The sequence below is a fragment of the Nicotiana tabacum genome, chromosome 23 (assembly GCF_000715075.1).
Source record: "Nicotiana tabacum cultivar K326 chromosome 23, ASM71507v2, whole genome shotgun sequence".
Lineage (NCBI taxonomy): Eukaryota > Viridiplantae > Streptophyta > Magnoliopsida > Solanales > Solanaceae > Nicotiana > Nicotiana tabacum.
In genome coordinates this window covers 51,882,683-51,902,962 of record NC_134102.1, presented here as the reverse complement: position 1 = coordinate 51,902,962, position 20,280 = coordinate 51,882,683, and positions in this window count along the sequence as shown.

The window sequence follows — 20,280 nt, the reverse complement described above, 5'->3', positions numbered from 1 at the left end:
GACACACCCCTAACAATAGCCGTGTTGAGTAAACAAATCCGATCCGATGTAGAACACACATTCTCATTAGCCTTGCTAATAAGCCCTCAAATCAATTCTGATCATCCTGAAATAGGTAAATAACCTCCAAAAAGTCCACAATAACCTATCCATAACACATACCATCAACTATCTAACTCTTAACATATCTTCACAGTCCACAACCAAGGAATAGTATGCCTCTAAGTACTTCCAATCTCTAAATCTCAAGAATACAGGATTCTCCATATCCGATCCCAACTCCACCACTCAAAACACATCACTCATACACCATCACTTCACGGAAGATACTCCCATAGATCTTCTGTGCCACGAAGCAAAATCTGGGCATCAACAGTCAACAATTAGGTGATTACCGTAATACTAGTCAAGCATCCGCAAGTCAAAACACAATGCATCTTCTAATACGCGCACTCATCTCGGGTGATATCAGATAGTGCAACATTCTTCTAAACATCAGAAACTGCCCATATTGTCTAAAACTCATGACCTTCCCTTCGAAACTAAACCGCAAACTTTATACATGCAAATCTCAATCCCACAAGGCGCACCACATTTATCATGCTATCATATGAAAATATGAGAATCCCATTATTTACTCAGAATCACAAGTAGGATAAACACCCCATCAACGAGAAACCTTACACTTAACTCATTTCCTTGAAGAACATCGCAACACACAACAAACCTTCCTCAACTGTAGAAGATATCAACCTCGAGCTGTGATTAAATCCATTGTGAGCTCCTCGGAACCCATTTCACATAACCAACCATCAACTGAACCTCTAATCTAACAAAGTCATGTAGACAACCAAAACCATGAGTATTGCCATAAAACACTTGTAAAGCATCGCCACACCAAAAGAACCGATCACTTTTATTACTATGCTGATCCAAACCACAACCAACCTGACTTATTTCTTTGAGTTTCCCCTTGACTTTCCTTCAAGATAACTTTTCTCTTTGCCAATGCACTATGATCCTCAATCAAACTCACCCCAAGAAACCCTAACATAAAACCATGTTGTCTTAGGCCCCATAAATATATTCCCTCTTAAGCACCCAATAGCACCACAAACCGAAATACCCACTTCAAAAAGACCTTCTATGAATATGAAGTTGTTTCTTTCCTCTCTCTCATACTAAAATGTAGAATCAATAATGAAACAAAAATACTGCAAGTCTCGGCACCATCCAATGCAACCTCAGACCTTAGTCATACACAAATATGGAAATCCTTAAATATCACACATAAATCTCACACCCGTTGGAACCCCTCTCGAGTGCCACCTACACCGCTCTAACCTCCAATACACTGTCAATACGTGCCAAATTTCTTATGCTTCACCAACACATGGATACCAAAAGAAGCAACTCAACGATTCTTTTTCCTTGCTCACTACATCCACCACGAATAACAAACCTGAATCATTCTAAGATTTCTATATACCCATAAAGTATAGTATATCATGCATCAAGTAATTTCCTTGCTCGAGTCATCCTCAAAATCAGCCTCTTTAAGTCATAATTGATCCACAAGTATGCCTCAGTCCAACTAGTATAACACATGACCATGCAATCTGATCGTCGATAGTAGATTCCCCCACTTAGCTCGAAGCCATAATACACATCATACGATAACCATATTACTCTTCCTTTATAATTACCATGATCTCACACTATAATCTAGCTGAATTCTTCATAAGCCCATGTAGGAATAGTCATAAAACACCTCAAACAATCTGCTAAGTGCATATTCATCTTTGTGACAGTCATGCGAACTTCCTCTAGTGATCCGAACTCAAATTGCAGCACATACATCCCACTAGGTAGAAAGAAAACTCTTCGCAGAAATATCATAAGAATCACACAACCTCCGACCATCCCACATAAGGTAACCCACATGCTTAGCCTCAAACTGGCATCTCTGTATAGCCCTATTATAGTCATAACCACTATGCAATCACTTAATTTTCCCGAGTCTAAGATCGTCAACAAGACATAAGAATCTACTTTATTCCTTAATTGAACAACTGAAAGATCCCTTAACACACTCATAACTCAAGACTGTACAACACATCAAGACAGAAATCAAGCATCCATAGCATGTGCATCCCAAAATTCTTCTCATCACATCCAAACCATCTAAGCATAGTCCCCGGTCACATAATACTCATCATATAGCTATCTAGCAACTCACTGAGCCATCAATGCCACTCCTAGGGACACTAACAGACATATACGTCCAAATGCACAAACTCACACAACTGAAACTACCGAGCCCCAAGCTGCGGTCTGAACCTGGCCCCAAGTCCACAAGACTAGCCAACCTCCACATCATAGAGAACATATCTCGCACCTCATCCACGACGTCACAAGCCTCCGGTGCACAGTTGATAATGAATGCTCCACATCACATACGAATGAATGGAAGGAAATCAAAGATATAAGTTTCAAGCTGAATCAATGTCGCACGATAAGGAAAGAAAGAAAGTGAAGTTTTCTAGATGCCCTGTAGCCTCCCAAAGATAGGTATGGACGTCATCATACTTATCTGCAAGACTCTACTAGACACTTGATCATGACTCGTAGAACATAGAGCTCTGATATTAACTTGTCACGACCAAAAATCCATCTAGTCGTGACGACACCTAACCCCAACATGCTAGGTAAGCCAAACATAGAACAATGTAACTCAAATGAAAGATTATTATTAACAAGGCATAAAAATAGCCGAGTTCTATACAAAATCCCAAATATTGGTAGCACGAATCATGACCACTAAGATTTAGATTTACAAAGCTAGTAAAAAATAAAATACAACATCTGTTTGGATACATGAATAGGGCACAAATCTAAAGCTATCAAGGACAAGTGGTAGCTATATCCAGAAAGCAGGCACATCTCTAATGATAGACTCCGTCATCTACAACAGCTCAGCTCCAGGATCTGCAGACAAGGTGTAGAAGTGTAGTATGAGTACAATCGACCCTATGTACTCAGTAATTAGCGAGCCTAACCCCGGAGAAAGCAATGACAAGGTTGAGTTCGATATACTCGATATATATATATATATATATATATATATATATATATATATATATATATATATATATATATATATATAACATGCTCGTGTACCCAGCAACAGTAATGAAGTCTAAACAGGAAAATACAAGTACCACATAGTGCACATAGAGAAGATGTGCGCAAGTCTCTTAACAGTTAAATATGTAAAGAAGATATGCTTCTGCTATCAAATAACATGTCAACAATTGCATAAAGAGAAGATATACCCAGATACTACTCCAGTTCAACAACTCAGTATATAGAGAAGATATGCATCCAACATTATTAATTCATCAAAGCTGGCATATAGAGAAGATATGCGTAGAGTATCAAATAATCCTTCCACAATTGCATATAGAGAGGATATGCATGAAATACAAGATAATCCTTTAATAGTTTCATATGGAGAAGATATGCATGAAATATCAATTATCCCTTTAACAATTGTATATAGAGAAGATATGCATGATTAAACATGCCAAGTCACACGAATTCTCATATAGAGAAGATATGTACCGTGTCTCATCTCATCAAGTAAAGCGGCATATAGAGAAGATATGCATAAGGGCAGTATATATCCTGGAGCTAGCATATAGAGAAGATATGCAGTAAAATCATGTATACATCCAAGGAGTTTGCAAATAGAGAAGCGATGCAAAGTCCAACCAAGAATCACTTTTCCATAACCACCACAACCAGAAACCCGTCGATTTCCCACAACCTGCGTACACCATCAAGAGAGAAACATGAGAGGGTGACCCTAGGAGATGAATCCTTATCCACACGCTGCACGAACAACTCTCTTGCTGTACAGATAACTCATGTGCCAACAATAACAACCGCACCGACCACTCACTTGCTAGCATATTACGGATCCACACGGAACACTCACGTGCTACTAATTCAGTCCATGTCACACATAAAGCATATACAAGAATTCATGTACATGAACAATGGACATCAAATCACATACTCATGGACTGAAGAAGATAGCATGTTAGGGTATATGCATGAGCGAGTGTACAAATACAACTTAATTCATGCGGATACACCATTCAGTAACAAATATCATGTTCAATAGGAAATCAATACCTATACATGATCTCTAGCATGATTCACAGAGTTCACGTAGTCATAAAAACATATAAAGCATGATACCAAAAAGCACAATATCCAAATTAAGGCATAGCACAGTCTAAAGACTACTCCGGTCATGAATCATATATATCACCTTTATATACGCTCGTCACCTTGCATATATATCGCTTCTCACACATTTCGATTAGACAAACAAAGTCATATCCTAAGGTTTATTCACTCAATAAGATTAGCCAAGATGCTTACCTCATACGGGCTAGTCCGAAGCTCCAAAATCGCATTCCTTTAGGATTAACCTCAAACCGGCTCAAATCTAGCCAAACATCAACCAAGGAAGTCCACCAATGCCATAGGAGACGATCCTAATTTAAAAAGTTTCGATTTTTGAAAAATTCCCAAAAAATCAATAAAAGTCAACCCGGACCCGTGTGCCCAAAATTCGGAACCAATACCAAACCGATGACTTATAACTGGCGAGTCCAAATATATGATTAGATTCTAAAAACGAGTCCAAGTTGGTACTCAAAACTCCAAAATACACTCTCTTAAAGTGTAGGCAAAAATCCCAATTTTTCCTTTAAAATTCCATGATTAAAGTATATAAATCCATGGGAAATCAATATGTATAATTAAATTCAAGTAGAAATTACTTATCCACAAAGTAGTAAGAAAAATATCCTCCAAAAATTGCCTCTTACCGAGCTCCTTAACTCAAAATAATGAAATATGAATGAACCCTCGAAATAAAATAAACTGCCAGTGATTCCGCATCTGCGGACAAATAGGTCGCACTTGCGATCTCGCTTCTTCGAGCCATATCACACATATGCGAACTACACTTAAACCGGACAACCTCACATCTGCAGAGCAAACATCGCATCTGCGGCTCCGCAAGTGCGCATAACCTCACGCAGAAGCACCTTTGCACCCGCGCCCCCAGCTTCGCAAAAGCGACCTCTCTTCTCAAGTACCAATCCCGCATATGCGAATATTACTCCGCAGATGCGATCTCGCACCTGCGCTCCCTCATACGCAGAAGCGATAAACTCCCTGACCAACTCAACATCGCAGAAGCGTTAATCTTTCTGCAAAAGTGGCATCGCACCTGCGACCAATCCTCCGCAGGTGCGAAACAACAGTAACAGCCAGCCAAGATCAAAATAATCCGTAACTCACCCAAAATATATCCGAGCCCCTCGAGACCCTGTCTAAACATCTGATCATGACCAAATACATTATTCAAACTTATTCAAAAGCTTGAAACATCATAAATAACATCAAAACTATTAATCGAAGATCAAAATAATTCTCTTAACCTTCAAACCTTTAAACTTCGCCGAACATGTCCGAATCACACTTAAACATTTCGAATTTTAACTAAACTTTGCATACAAGTTCCAATCAACCAAACGAACCTATACAAGATCTCAAAACCTTAATAGGAGTCCGATAATATTGAAGTCAACTCCCGGTCAAACCTATAAACTTCCCAATTCTTCAAATTGCCAACTCTCAACAAATAAAGCCAAAGCCTTCTAGAAACATTCAAATCCGAACATACGCTCAAGTCCAAAATCACCATATGGACTTATTGAAACCATTGAATCTCAATTCCGAAGTTATTTGCCAAAAAGTCAAACCTTGGTTAACTCTTCCAATTTAAAGCTTTCAAATTGAGAATCACTTTTCCGGAACAATCCCGAACTTTTCAAAAATCAAGACAACCATGCACGCAAGTCATAACACTTCATATGAATCTATTCATGACCACAAACCATTAAGCGGAATGTCAATACTCAAAACGAATGGGCGGATTGTTACATTATTCCACCAATGTAGTAGATCATTCAGGCATTACAACTACATTGCACTGAGTTAGAGCTGTTTTCTATTGGCCATCAATGTCGGAAGTTGTTAAAGATGTAGTAAGGAGTTGTGTAGTTTGTCATAGGTGTAAAGATGAACAAGTAGCCTATTCGGGACTGTTAGAACCTTTTCCATTACTAGCTAGGCCATGGAAACACATATCCATGAATTTTTTTCTAAGGCCAATCTAGGTCCAAGGGAAAGGATACCATCATGGTGGTGGTTGATAGATACAGTAAAATATGCCCATTTCTTGACTTTAACTCATCCTTTTATAGATGTGCAGGTGACCACTTTTTTCTTGGATCAGTTCTATAAGTTGCATGGGTTGCCCAACTGTATAATCTCTGACAAAGACAAAGTGTTCCTCAGGTTGTTCTAGAAGGAATTATTCAGTTTGCTTCAAACCAAATTGATGTATATTTCAGCTTACCATCCACAAACTGACGGTAAAACTGAAAGTGTAAAGCGGTGTCTAGAGAATTACTTGAGATGCATGACCAATCACAAATTAGCTGAATAAGGTAAATGGATTTCATTGGTAGAATTTTGTCATAATACTAATTACCACTCAGCTACTCAGATGACCCCTTTCAAAATACAATATGATTATGATCCTCCTCAATTCTCTTTTGAGCTGATATCACCACCCAAGGTAGCTTCTTTGGACTAAATGCTAAAGGAAAGACAATCGATGGCTAAGGTGCTAAAAAATAATCTAGAAAAAGCTCAGAGTAGGATGAAGTTTTACGCTAATAAAAATAGGACTGAAAGGGAATTTGAGGCAGGGGATTGTGTGTTCATTAAACTCTAGCTCTACAGACAGCCCTCGGTTGTTGTACGAAAGAGTTTGAAGTTGGCATCAATATTTTCTGGGCCTTATTAGATTGTGAAAAAGATTAGCCATGTGGCTTACGAACTGTAACTTCCTCCATATTCCAAGATACATCCAGTTTTTCACATATCACAACTTAAGACAAAGGTGGGACACAATCAAATCCCTTCAATTAAATCTCTTGTGTGTGCTTCTGATGGACAGGCCTTAGTTGAGCCTATTGCTTTTTTGGACAGAAGGGTGGTGAAGAAAGGCAATGCAGCTGCTACGCAAGTACTTGTGCAATGGGATAACTTGCTTCATGTGGAGGCAACCTAGGAACAGAGGGTAGTTAAGATGTTAGCTAAATTAAGTTTCAAAGTGTTACTACTCAGTTCAATTACGTTTTTAGTTGAAGTTAAGTTTATGTCAATTAGACCCCTAAGGCAATTTGCTATTTTACTTTAGTCCATGCCAGATGTAGGGAAGTTCTGGAATACTCCTTAGTTGTATTCAGAAGAGCTTGTATATTTTTGATATTATTTGATGAATGAATTAATATCTTCCTCATTTTTACTTCTTTCCCTCACTCTATTCTATGTCTTCTCAATATCTTTATCTGTCTATTTCACCTTGCAAAATCACCATCATTGAACTTTGGTAAGTTCCATATTCGTTACATTTAATTCCTATTTCAATGTGAGCTACATGAGGAATTAATCAATAAGGTTGAGGAAAAAAATATATCCCTTCTTCCAAATTCATCGTCTGGGTGAACACGTATAGCTAGAGAGAGTGGAAATTCTTTTACAATTCAACAAGCTATCGGGTATAGTATCAAGCTTCACCTTGCAGTATTCTTCTTGATTTAGCTAAGAGAGGCGTTTATCGATTCCCTTAGTAATGATGACAAGAATTGAAGAAGATTCACAAGGAATTAGAATTGGAGTCAATTAGTATCTAGGAGAAACATGAAAGAGCAATTAAGTGGTAATTTTTGAATATGCCGTAACTCAATGTCAGATTGGTTCGCCGGTGAACTTTGTTGAGTTGGATATGTGATCATCTTCTCTAGCCAGTAAATTAATGAATGCAATTAGGATTTCTTTCTTGTCCTTCAGCTTTAGGTTATAAATTGCACTTAGTTTGTCCTTGTCAAGATAGAGAATGCATAGGTTGATTTATAGCTTATTTGGCAAAACTTCTAAAATCAACTTATTTTAAAAAGTATTTTTAAAAAAAAGTGATTTTCAAAAGAATACTTTAGGTGAAAAACAGTTTGTGTTTAGCTAATCAATTTGAAAAGCATTTTTGAGCATTAATTAGTGTTTGACCAATGGATACGGTCAAAATCGGGCCTACCCGATTTTGCTATTTGATCGAGACAAGGGAGTTGCGTCGGTGCTAGCCTCGTAATAAATCAGACACAAGCTCGAAGATGAGACATCGAGCCTAGAGATCGAAGTGTACGTTGAGACTGAGGCCAGCAACAATCGAGATCAAGTATGACCGACTTCGAAGGGAGCATAATAACGGAATGGCGAGATATTAGTAATCGGTCGAAGATCACGACGTGAATCTCGGGACGGATATCCGTGATTGGTCGATTATCATGGCGTTAATCTCGGGACGGACCAAATCAGAAGCGGTTAACAAGCTGTTTATACGATTTCCTTCTGCAATTAGAGACATACCATAATTAGGTTTCCTCTACTATATAAAGAGGAGTTCCAATCATTTGTAGGGCATCATGATTCACTGATAAGAATATACATATACGCTGCTTTCTTTGTCTTACTTACTGTTCATCACTTCTTGTTCCATCCTTTGCTGTTTTTATTAACTAAACCTCGAGACTATCTCGAATCGAGGTCGAGACATTGTTTGCAGACTGGTTTGATTTATTTTATTGTCCAATTTATCTATTTAATTCGTTGTTTATCAATTGGTGCTGGTTTAAATCACATATCTTTAAAATCACAATATAAGTTTAATTGTTACTTAATTTTTAGGGTAAAACAGTTTGGCCCCCACCGTGGGGCTAAGGATAATAGTGATTGTTCAGTACTGATTCTGGTAAAATGCACTATTTTACGCTTGTTCTTGTCAAGTATCTTTGCTTTCAGGTTAAAACATGTCAAACTCACAAAATGCATTCACACACGGTGACAACGGCCTCGGATTCCACGGTGAAAACGAAATGTGATTGCTCCAGGAGTCGAGGTGCCACAGGCTAATTTCGGGGGAACACCGGTTGCCAACCCAGTCAATGTCAGTTCACAGGTTGCTCTAGATGCGGACCTAGGCACAAGTCTCGATGGGAGCGTACGCAGAGAAGGCCGATCTAGTGACCAAGGAACACAGGGCAGAGGAGACGAAGGAGTTAGTCTCCAAGTGATATTCGAGATGCTTCAAGCTCAGCAAGCCACTATTGCTCAGTTACAAAATCAACATAAAGCTCCGAATAGGGTCGAGCGGAAATTACTCGCCGTACCGAGCCAGTACCGGAAAGGTCGAATGGTAACGAATCGAGGACTGATCCTGCGATAATGAAAATGCTCGAGAAGCTCACCAAAAGAATTGAATCGGGAGAGAAGAGAATCGAAGCCAACGATAAAAAAGTGAAAACATACAACTCTCGAGTAGACCAGATACCGGGGGCACCGCCAATGTTGAAAGAGATGGATTCGAAGAAGTTTGTACAAAAACCGTTTCCTCCAAGTGCGGCCCCAAAGCCTATTCCAAAGAAGTTTCGCATGCCAGACATACCCAAATATAATGGGACCACCGATCCCAACGAGCATGTTACTTCATATACATGCGCCATCAAGGGTAACGATTTAGAAGATGATGAAATCGAATATGTGCTGTTGAAAAAATTTGGAGAGACCCTTTCGAAAGGAGCAATGATTTAGTATCACAACCTTCCACCAAATTTCATCAACTCATTTGCCATGTTAGCAGATTCTTTCGTAAAGGCACACGCCGGGGCCATAAAGGTCGCAACGAGGAAATCAGACATTTTTAAGGTAAGACAAAGGGATAATGAAATGCTGAGGGAGTTCGTATCCCGATTTCAAATGGAACGCATGGAGTTTCCACCGGTCACAGATGATTGGGCTGTTCAAGCTTTCACCCAAGGGTTGAACGAGCGGAGTTCGATAGCATCACGTCAGTTGAAATAAAATTTGATCGATTATCCAGCTGTAACTTGGGTAGATGTGCACAATCGGTATCAATCGAAGATCAGGGTAGAGGACGACCAATTAGAAGCCCCTTCCAGTTCAGTACATCCAAACAGGTCGGCAGTTAAGAATCAGAGGGACGTCGACAGGGAGCCAAGATCGAACAGAGACCGATATCAACCATGTACCACAGATCGAAGGAACAATGGTTCAGGATGCAATTCCGCCCGGAGCGATCGAAGAAGTGATCGAGGACAGAATTCTCGGGGGCTTATGAGCAAAGTGGTTTTGACAAGTATGCCGATCCCACAGAGAAACCTCAGTTATCAGAATATAACTTTAGCATCGATGCATCGGGTATTGTATCGGCAATCGGAAGGATCAAAGATACTAGGTGGCCCCGACCCATACAAACCAATCCTTCCCAAATAAACCCATATTTGATGTGCAAGTATCATGACATCCATGGTCACAAGACCGAGGATTGCAAGCAATTAAGGGAAGAGGTAGCCCGTCTATTCAATGAGGGCCACCTTCGAGAGTTCCTCAGTGATCGAGCCAAGAATCATTTCAGAGAAAAGGACGCCAACAGGAAAAATGAACAGGAGGAACCCCAACATGTCATTCATATGATTGTCGGTGGGGTCGACATTCCACAGGGACCCATATTTAAACGCACTAAGGTATCAATCACTAGGGAAAAACGAGCCCGAGATTATGTGCCCGAAGGCACTTTATCATTCAATGACGAAGAAGCAGAAGGTGTTTCTCAGCCCCACAATGACGCTCTGGTAATTTCTATCTTATTAAATAAAGTTCAAGTTAAGTGTGTTTTAATGGATCCAGGTAGCTCAGCGAATATCATCCGATCGAGGGTCGTGGAGCAGCTTGGCCTACAAAATCAAATCGTGCCCGCAACTCGGGTCTTAAACAGCTTCAATATGGCCAGTGAAACAACTAAAGGGGAGATTATTCTACTGGTGAACGTGGCTAGAACCATTCAAGATACCAAGTTCCACGTAATCGAGGGCGACATGAGGTACAATGCACTACTCGGAAGGCCTTGGATCCACAATATGAGGGCAGTCCCTTCGACTCTCCACCAAGAGATGAAATTCCCAACGTCAGCCGGTGTTAAAACAGTATACGGGGAGCAACATGCTACAAAAGAAATGTTTGCGGTCGATGAGAAAAGGTCAAGCATCAAAAGTAAACAGGAAGTCAAATAGCAATCACATCCACCAGCCTCGATCGAATCAAGGAAGCAGGAGATAGAAGAAGAAGATGAGGATTTTCTGACCCCTCGAACTTTTATTGTTCCCGAAGATTCTGACGCCACCAAATTAACGGTCGAAGAGCTGGAACAGGTTATATTGATCGAATACGTACCCGAGCGAAAGTTATACCTGAGAACGAGATTAACCCCCGAACTCGGAAAAAGCTTTTTCAATTTTTTATTGATAACATAGATTATTTTGCTTGGTCCCATTTAGACATGACAGGGATCCCACCGGAGATAAGGACGCATCGACGAAGCCTGGACCCTAGATTCAAACCGGTGAAGCAAAAGAGAAGATCCCAGTCCGAGGTAAAAAATGCATTCATAAAGGACGAGGTAACTAAGCTTCTCAAAATAGGGTCCATTCGGGAGGTGAAATATCCCGAATGCTTAGCTAATGTAGTTGTAGTCCCTAAAAAAGGGGATAAACTTAGAATGTGTGTAGATCATAAGGATTTAAACAAGGCGTGCCCCAAAGATTCTTTTCCACTGCCTAACATCGATCGCATGATCGATGCCACGGCCAGCCACGAGATCCTTACTTTTCTCGATACCTATTCCGGGTACAATCAAATCCAAATGAACCCGGAGGACCAAGAAAAAACTTCATTTATCACCAAGTATGGAACATATTGTTATAATGTAATGCCCTTCGGGCTAAAAAATGCAGGAGCTACTTACCAACGCCTAGTAAATAAAATGTTCGAAGAACAAATAAGTAAATCAATGGAAGTTTATATCGATGACATGCTAGTTAAGTCCCTGCGCGCAGAGGACCATTTGGCTCATTTGCAGGAAAAGTTTGAGATTTTAAGGAAATAAAACATGAAGCTCAACCCCGAGAAATGTGCTTTTGGGGGTCAGTTCGGGCAAGTTCCTTGGCTTCATGGCATCAAATTGGGGAATCGAGATCAACCCTGAAAATATCAAGGCCATCGAAGACATCACCATCGTGGACAGTGTAAAAGCCGTGCAGAGGCTGACTGGACGGATAGCTGCCTTAGGCCGATTCATTTCGAGGTCATCGGATCGAAGCCACAGATTTTTCTCTCTGCTAAAAAAGAAGAACGATTTCGCCTGGACCCCGAAATGCCAACAGGCATTAGAGGAATTGAAGCGATACCTATCATGCCCACCACTGCTTCACACTCCAAAGGCCGGTGAAAAACTTTACTTGTACTTGGCAGTATCGGAAATCATGGTAAGTGGCGTCCTAGTTCGGGAAGAGCAAGGTACATAATTTCCCGTTTATTATGTAAGTCAAACCTTAGGAGAAGCAGAAACTAGATATCCACATTTGGAGAAATTGGCACTTGCACTGATAAGCGCCTCTAGAAAGTTAAGACCATACTTTCAATGTCACCCCATATGCGTAATAACCACTTATCCAGTGATTTTGCATAATATTTTGCACAAACCCGAACTATCGGGCCGATTGGCCAAATGGGCCGTCGAACTCAGTGGGTACGTTATCAAATATCAACCTTGGACAGCCATCAAGTCTCAAATTTTAGCAGACTTCGTGGCCGATTTCACACCAACCCTCGTACTCGAAGTTGAAAAGGAATTCTTGTTAAAATCGGGTACATCATCGGGGGTATGGACCCTTTTCACAGACGGTGCTTAGAATGTGAAGGGGTCTGGGCTAGGCATCATTTTGAAGCCGCCCACGGGTAGCACTATTAGGCAATCTATCAAAACTTCTAGGTTGACTAACAATGAGGCCGAGTATGAGGCCATGATTGCAGGTCTCGAGCTAGCTAAAAGCTTAGAAGCAGAAGTCATTGAAGCCAAGTGTGACTCTTTTCTGGTGGTGAACCAAGTAAACACATTTTTGAAGTTCGAGAGGATAAAATGCAAAGGTATTTGGACAAGCTGCAGGTAACCTTGTACCGTTTCAAGGAATGGACTTTACAGCATGTACCTCGAGAACAAAACAGTGAGGCCGACACACTTGCAAGTTTAGGGTCATCGGTCGAAGAAGATGAGATCAGCTCGGGGACTGTCGTTCAACTCTCAAGATCTGTGATCGGGGAAGGTCACACCGAGATAAACTCTACAAGCTTAACCTGGGATTCGAGGAATAAATATATTAAATACTTGAAGAACGGAAAGCTCCCATCGGACCCTAAAGAGTCGAGGGCCCTACGAACCAGAGCTGCTCGATTCACATTGGCTGAAGACAACAAATAACAACAACAACAACCCAGTAAAATCCCACTAATGGGGTCTGGAGAGGGTAGTGTGTACGCAGACCTTACCCCTACTCCGAAGGAGTAGAGAGGCTGTTTCCGAAAGACCCTCGGCTCAAGAAAATAAAAAGACAAAAGGACAAAAGGAGACAATATTAGTATTACCACAACAATCATAGGAAAATTAAGAACACCATGAAATCTAGAAGAAAGATGAAAAGCAAAAGAGATAGCTATTAAATAGATCTTGCACTGAAAAGCGAAATAGTAAGACACAACATTGCCACTAGCTATCTTAGACAAAAACCCTACCTGGCTAGTCCCACAATGGTACGAAGTAAGGCAAGACTCAACTACCTCCTAACCTACAACCCTAATACTCGACCTCCATATCTTCCTATCAAGTGTCATGTCCTCGGAAATCTGGAGCCTCGCCATATCCTTCCTGATCATCTCTCCCTAATATTTCTTAGGCCACCCTCTACCTCTTCTCGTGCCCTGCACAACCAGTTGCTCACACCTCTGTACCAGAGCATCTGGGCTTCTCCTCTAAATATGTCCAATCCATCTAAGCCTCGCTTCCCGCATCTTGTCATCAATGGGAGCCACGTGCACCTTCTCCCGAATATCATCATTCCTAATCTTATCTATCCTAGAGTGCCCGCACATCCAATTCAACATCCTCATTTCTGCTACTTTCATCTTCTGGATATGTGAGTTCTTTACGGGCCAACACTCAGCCCCATACATCATGGCCGGTCTAACCACCGCTTTATAGAACTTACCTTTGAGTGTCGGTGGCACTCTCTTGTCACACAAGACTCCAGATGCCAACCTCCACTTCATCCATCCTACCCCAATATGGTGTGTGACATCCTCGTCGATCTCCTCTTCCCCCTGGATAACCGAACCAAGGTACTTGAAGCTGCCTATACTCGAGATGACGTGTGATTTAAGCCTCACATCCATGCCCACTTCCACCGGCTCAGCGCTGAACTTACACTCCAGGTATTCCGTCTTCGTCCAGCTCAGCTTGAAACCCTTAGACTCAAGATCCTATCTCCAAACCTCCAGCCTCTTGTTAACATCGGCTCGCGATTCAGCAATCAGAACTATGTCATCGGCGAATAGCATGCACCATGGTACCTCCCCTTGAATATGGTGTGTCAACACGTCCATCACCAGGGTGAATAAGAACAGAATGAGCGCAGAACCTTGGTGTAACCCCATTACAATCGAAAAATGCTCAGAGTTGCCTCATACTGTTCTAACTCAAGTCTTAGCCCATCATACATTTCCTTAATCGCCATAATGTAGGGAACCGACACACCTTTTACCTCCAGGCATCTCCAGAAAACTTCTCTAGGTACCTTGTCATACGCTTTCTCTAGGTCAATAAACACCATGTGCAGATCCTTCTTCTTCTCTCTGTACAGTTCCACCAACCTCCTAACAAGGTGTATAGCTTTTGTAGCTGAACGACCTGGCATGAACCCAAACTGGTTGTCGGATACAGACACTGTCATCCTCATCTTAGCTTCAACCACCCGCTCCCACACTTTCATGGTATGACTCAGTAATTTGATACCTCTATAATTGTTACAACTCTGGATATCACCTTTGTTCTTATACAATGGAACCACCGTACTCCACCTCCATTCATCCGACATCCTCTTCGCTTTAAAAATAACATTAAACAACCTAGTCAACCACTCCAAACCTGCTCTCCCCACACACTTCCAAAATTCCACCGGAATCTCGTCTGGCCCGGTTACTCTGCCCCTACTCATCTTATGCATAGCTCCCACTACCTCCTCAACCTCGATACGCCTGCAGTACCCAAAGTCACGGTGACTCTTGGAATGCTCCAATTCGCCTAGCACAATATCCTGATCCACTTCTTCATTCAGAAGGTTATGAAAGTAAGTCTGCCATCTCCCCTTAATCTGGGCATCTTCCATCAATACTCTACCATCTTCGTCCTTGATGCATCTCACTTGGTCCAAATCCCGAGCCTTTCTCTCTCTTAACTTGGCCAGCCGGAATAACTTTTCTCCCCGCCTTTCTTACCCAGTTCCTCGTACATACGACCATAAGCCGCAGTCTTAGCCTCCGTGACTGCCAGCTTAGCCTCCTTCCTAGCTACCTTATACCTCTCCATGAAAGTTCGCCTCTTCTCCTCTCCTATGCTCCCCACTAACTTCAGGTACGCTGCCTTCTTCGCTTCCACTTTACCTTGGACCAATTCATTCCACCACCAGTCTCCTTTGTGCCCACCAGAGATGCCTGTCGAGACCCCTAACACCTCTCTCGCAGCCTCCCTAATACAGTCTGCTATCGCTGACCATATAGTGCTTGCATCACCACTGCTCTTCCACGCTCCTATAGCCGACAAGCGCCCCACCAACTCTTGGGCTTTATCCTTAGTTAAGGATCCCTACCTGATTCTCGGTCTTCTTTGAGCAGACCTTTTCCTCCTCTTTAACATAATACCAACGTCCATCACCAAGAGCCTATGCTACATCGCGGGTATCTCACCCGGAATCACCTTGCAATCCTTGCATAACCCTCTGTCACACCTCCTGAGGAGGAGATAGTCAATCTGAGTCTTCGCCACTGCATTTTGAAAAGTAACCAAATGCCCCTCTCTCTTTGGAAAGCTAGAGTTTGCAATCACCAACCCAAAAGCCTTAGCGAAGTCTAACAACGATGTACCTCCTCCGTTCCTCTCCCCAAAATCGAAGCCTCCATGCATCGCGCCATAACCACCTACGGTCGACCCAATATGCCCATTAAAATCCCCTCCTATGAATAGCTTCTCAGCAGGCGGAACCTGGTGCACAATCTCATCTAACCCCTCCCAGAAGCACCATTTAACCTCCTCATCTAGGCCTGCATACGTCGCATAGGCGCTAACGACGTTTAGGGTGCACTCTCCAACCACCAACTTAATAATCATCAATCTATCATTCACTCGTCTAACCTCAACCACAGAATCTCTAAGTTCCCTATCCACCAAGATGCCCACCCCATTCTTACCTTTCTGGGCTCCTGAGTACCAAAGTTTATACCCGTCTGCGTCCTTCGCCCTCGACCCTACCCACCTTGTCTCCTGGACACACGCTATATTGACTCTCCTCTTCTGGAGGATCTTCGCCAACTCTATAGACTTACCCGTCAATGTACCTATGTTCCATGACCCAATTCTCAACCTACAGACACCCTTGTTCCCTTTACCTCCCTTGCCTCCCACCCACCCCCTAACCCCTGCCCTACCACCAGCCCCACCCCCCGTTCCCCCCAAGGACATGACCTTAATCGACCATCCCAGACCATAACCACTATACTTACGACAGAGTAAGGAGAATCACTATCACACACTAGGCTACAGATCAAACCAGAAGAAGACAAGTTACAACTACAGGCACCCTAATACGGTGAATAAACTAATACGAACTAAGATGGCAACAATTTAACTAACACAACAAAGGGAAACTAGAAAACGGGATGTACCAACTCTCGCAAGTAGAACCTTGAAATTGTCTTGGTATATACGACGATGTTGCGGCCACCTAGCACATTCGCATCCAACTCCTGCCGCCCCTTGCTGACACTCGCTCGGGTTGTTCTTCAATGTTTGCACACACACGTCCCTTTTGCTGCTAATAGCCACAAGCCCACACCTGAAATACACACAAAACACCACAAAGCCGAACAAAGAGGGGGGGGGGAGAGGTTGTCACCGCTACCACTAGTAAGGCCCTACCAGTAGCAAAGGAGCGCAAAGAAAAAAGATAAAGTAAAACCTTAAGTTGATTTAAAAATAGTTTTTGCTTTGATTTAAAACCTTAAGTCAAGCCCTCTGTCAGTGCACCAAAGGTAATAATTTAGGAAATATGAAATAAATATAAGTCAATGGATCTGATTATTATACTTCAAACTCAATACGCTTACTATGATCTGAATTTGTTTTTTTTTCTTTTCAAACAACGTCAACAAGAAAGGCGAATCCTAAGATGCTTTTCAAAATGAAACAAGCAGATTCTTAGAGCTTCTAAGTATTTGAGGAGAAAAGAAGGAGCAGGCTTACTGGAGAGGGATTGTAGAGAGAATTGATCCACGGCGATAGGACAACAGGGCCTGCAAGATCCGAAAAACCCGGAGAATGGAGCTGCATAAACTTTGAGCCTTTGACTGAAGAAAGATGGAACATTATACAGAAGGACATTCAATGGACCATTGATAGTATGCTTAGGACCAGGAGACACCGATTATGTTCTACGAGAGGTCCATGAAGGCACTTGTGGGAACCATTCCGGCGCCGAATCACTGATTCACAAAATTATTAGAGCAGGATACTAATGGGATAGCATGGAAAAAGACACTAAGGAGTTTGTTTGAAAATGTGATAAATGTCAAAGGTTTGCACCGATGATCCATCAGCCCGGAGAACAACTTCATTCAGTCCTATCCCCATGGCCATTCATGAAATGGGGGATGGATATCGTCGGCCCTCTGCCATCGGCCCCAGGTAAATCCAAGTTCATTTTATTTATGACTGACTATTTCTCTAAATAGGTTGAAGCACAGACGTTTGAGAAAGTGAGAGAGAAAGAGGTTATAGACTTCATCTGGGATCACATCGTATGTCGATTTGGGATACCTGCCGAAATAGTGTGTGACAATGGAAAATAATTTATTGGCAGCAAAGTGACGAAATTCCTCGAAGACCACAAAATAAAAAGGATATTATCAACGCCATATCACCCTAGTGGGAACGGACAGGCCGAGTCGACGAACAAGACTATTATTAAAAACCTAAAGAAAAGGTTGAACGACGCTAAGGGCAAATGGAGAGAAATTCTACCCGAAGTCCTTTGGGCATATCGAACAACGTCAAAATCCAGTATGGGGGCAACCTCGTTCTCCTTAGTATATGGCTCCGAAGCCTTGATTCCAGTCGAAGTCGGGGAACCCAGTGCCAGGTTTTGACATACCACAAAAGAGTCAAATCACGAGGCTATGAATACTAGCCTCGAATTATCGGATGAAAAATGAGAAGCCGCACTCGTTCGAATGGTTGCACAAAAGCAACGAATCGAAAGAAACTACAATAAGAGAACCAACCTTCGCCACTTCAGAGTCGGGGACTTAGTCCTGAGAAAAGTCACCATCAACACTCGAGATCCTAATGAAGGGAAGCTTGGCCCAAATTGGGAAGGATCCTACCAAGTCCTCAACATTGTCGGAAAGGGATGCTCGACACGATGGACGACGAACAACTGCCAAATAATTGGAAAATATCGCTTCTCAAACGGTATTATTGCTAAGGTATGACTTTATTCCTTTTTTTTCATTTATATATTTGACACTAACTCACTGCAAATGATCGATCGAAGATATCGAGACCTCAGGTTTTAAAGCACGCATTGCACTCTTTTTCCCTTAGATCGGTTTTTATCCCAAGTGGGTTTTTCTGGTGAGGTTTTTAACGAGGCAACAATTATATGCTACCTGAGGATGATTCAATAGTATCCAAGGCTTCTTTACAATCAACCTCAAATACTGGGGGGCATCACCCTCGAATGTTACATTTTTGAGGAAAATACTTCGTGTCAAAGGGTCTCAATAGAGAAATTTTGTAATGTCCAAATGGTCGAATGAACCATGTCCGTATAGATTAGTCAAACCCCGATGGCAAAACATGTACGCATGTATAAATTATACAAAGAATCATTCTTTCTATATCAAACATCTTGTGCCTCAAAGAAAATTTTCTACTATACAAGCTCCATACTTATGATTTTGTGAGAAATGGCTCAAAGGACAAGTGCAAATATACCTCGTACACTTGGGGACTGCCGTCGATGATCGACATATTCGAGTAATCTAAACTCAAATCCATAAGACCTCAAAGAGGCAACTTTCGATCTATAGGCCAAGGACATCAGGGGATTGTTCGAAGTATTATTGGGAAATAAACCAAAGAGGCATACCCAAAGGCTACGGCCAAATCAAAGTGGCTCGGAGACGTTCGAATACCGCAATAAAAATAGGCCTTCAAATTCTTTGAAAAACCAGTTAAAAAAAAGGCTACCCTCGGCATGCAATCAAAAGGGCTTCGATAAAATCAGCCCTTAAAAAAACTTAAGAGGTATCAAATTATCTTAACACAAACGTGCTAAGGCACAAAAAGAAAAGGGGTTTCAATCGACATCGAACCCTCAAAAAACCCAATGGGTAAAGAATATGTGTTAAGACATAAAGGAATTTTTTACTAAGTTTTCTAAGACAAAAAAGAAAAAAGATAGCCATCTTTTAGAGGCCATATCGGCCCAATCTAAAGAGCCTAAGGGCCAATACACCGAGAGTTCGAGATTTTGTTCTCACTCAATTCGGACCTAAGGGTTCCACTATTCCGAGATCAAATAAAATATAGCTCGAAGATTCATCATTATTTGATATAAAACCTTAAGGGGTCTGTTACTGTGAGTTCAAAACTTACTCGAACTCGGCTATAAAAGCAGTACATTTACGGCTTTGATCAAGCCATCCAAAATTAAAATCCCGAACATATTATTTAGCTCGGGGACTCGCCCTCACTTAACTAAAAAACCTAAGGGTTTGTTCTACTTTGAGTTCGAGCTATTGCTCACTCGATTATAGAGGCTATAGTAACCTGATTGCAGCAAAGTTTTCCTAAGGCAAAGGCAAAACAGAATTTATCATGAATCAGAA